The sequence below is a fragment of the Oncorhynchus tshawytscha genome, linkage group LG12 (assembly GCF_018296145.1).
Source record: "Oncorhynchus tshawytscha isolate Ot180627B linkage group LG12, Otsh_v2.0, whole genome shotgun sequence".
Lineage (NCBI taxonomy): Eukaryota > Metazoa > Chordata > Actinopteri > Salmoniformes > Salmonidae > Oncorhynchus > Oncorhynchus tshawytscha.
In genome coordinates, this window is record NC_056440.1 from 36,578,496 (window position 1) to 36,580,628 (window position 2,133).

At 46.7% G+C, this 2,133-nt stretch overlaps 1 pseudogene; it reads right to left on the reverse strand.

Moving 5' to 3' along the window:
• LOC112263099 lies at nucleotides 1–1,385 on the reverse strand (annotated as a pseudogene).
• Nucleotides 1,386–2,133: the final 748 nt, after the last annotated feature.

Below are 2,133 nucleotides of genomic sequence, written 5' to 3' on the forward strand. Positions count from 1 at the left end.
CTATTTTTTTGTTTCCACAGGAAATAGGCTAAGATGCTGGTGACCAATAGCAAGAGTCCAGCAACACACATTCTTCACCTGGGTCTCCAGGTCCTGCTTCTGCCCAAAGTGGCACACAAAGCCTGTCTACCAACAACAGAAAACATGATTAGATCCGAGGAGTTAGAATGCAAGATTCACAACAGCCACAACAGTACAACGTAACCACATTTTAAACTGTAGCCTAGTCTTACTATGCCAGTGAAGAAACTTGACCAGTGAACTTACCCATCCACCCTTGTCCCTAATCTCTGGACAGATGACCCTCTCCACATAACCCCCCACACACTCCTTAGACTGAGGCACTATTCCGTCCAAGCCACTCTGGAGGCAGTGCAAGGGCCATCTGGCCAGTCAGCACATACACAGACAGCACTGCGCTCCAGGCCAGGTCTCGCCTCCGTCCTCCGGGGGTTGGTGGGTGCAAAGTGCTTGTCTAGGATGGCGGTGAGCATGGGGCAGGCTGAGATCTCAGTCACATCCTGGAAGACGCGTGGCTAGCCCATGAAGAAGATGGGGAACCTAATGAGCAGCTGGTCCCCAACATGGGGCAGGGCTGCTGCCGTGGCTGTAGAGGGTGGCCCTACGTGGCCGTCGGGCTTTGCGGTCACATAGTTGATGTAGTCATGTAACATCAGATAGGCCTCTCGTACCAGGGGGTCAGGACTGTTTATACCACTCCTGCTCAATAGCCCCTCTGACTGATCCATCGCCTCTGGCCGACTGACTCCCTGTTGCAAATCACAAAGTTGTGACTTGCAAAAAAGCAGTGGCCCGTTCACAGATAAACAGTCCCTGTGTCAAGCAGCCATCAGCCATCCTCTCAGTAATGGCAATCCCTAGTACAGGGTTAGAGATCCAGGCACCCTTGAAATTACTAAGAAATGATCAACAACTGCACTGCACATGCTGACTAACACAGTGGGTAAAAAAAAACAGTGGGTACAAAACATGTAGCTACCAAAATAAGTGGAATGTTTTACAGTTATTATTAGCTAAATCTGTGCAAATCACGAACACCCTAATTTGTTCGACTAATGTCATATTATACATATTGTACAATATTTGAATATACCATATCCTCAAATGTCAACTAGTACAGCAAATGTGCCCATGTCCAATAAACAACACTAGCAATCATCAGATAAAGCATTTACAACTCACCCCTTCCTTCCCACCAAAACACAAGTGGTACCAAGACATAAACACACCAACAAAAAGAGGAAAAGAGGAACAACTGACGGGATAACAGCGGGACCAGAGCAGTCTGTAGTTCAATAGGACTAGGTCACCACCCGCTCGGCTCGATGCTGCCTTTAACCAGGCTATATTTAGAGGCCTTGTTGGAAAATGACACTGAGCTCCTACCTCATATGCACAATCATCAACCCTCTGACACACCGCCCCGCTCCAACACAAGCCGAGTTAAATATAGATCATAGAGAGTGTGTGGCTGGGTGTGGAAACAGGTTAGCGTTATAACAGTCTGTGAGTTCTTGTAGACCGGGGAAGACAGACAGAAGGGGCAGGCCATAATACATTGAAGTAATCAGTTGATAGGTTTCATCCGTCACTGAGCTATTGCCTTTGAAACCCATTCAGAGATGTTTATTTTGGGGATTCTGCCCTCATCAAAACCAGAGAGCATACTGTGATGTTGTGCTGCTTTACATAGACGTTCCATTATACCATTTTAGCTCTGGAATATGTATCCTGGAAGCTTGTTATTGATGTTTAATTGTGCTATTTTAATTTAGAGATCTGTGATCAATCTCTGCAACACACGCATGCACGCACACGCACACACACACAGTATTACAATAAACACACATGCACATCCCACTCTTTCTCTTACAGACATAGTGTAGAATGTGCTTCTTCCAGTCTGTCAGTAATGTGCGTGATGTTAGTCAGGGGAATGTGGTGAAGAGGCACAGGCTTTAGGAGCTTGGTGCCGCTAAAGGCTTTGCACTACTAACCATTGTTTTCGTCCAATGGGAGTCTGCCAATCTACCCATCCATTCCTCCACCTAGGGATATAGGAACAATGCTGCCCAGTTCAGTGCAAGGCAATATTCACATGCAAGCACTGGG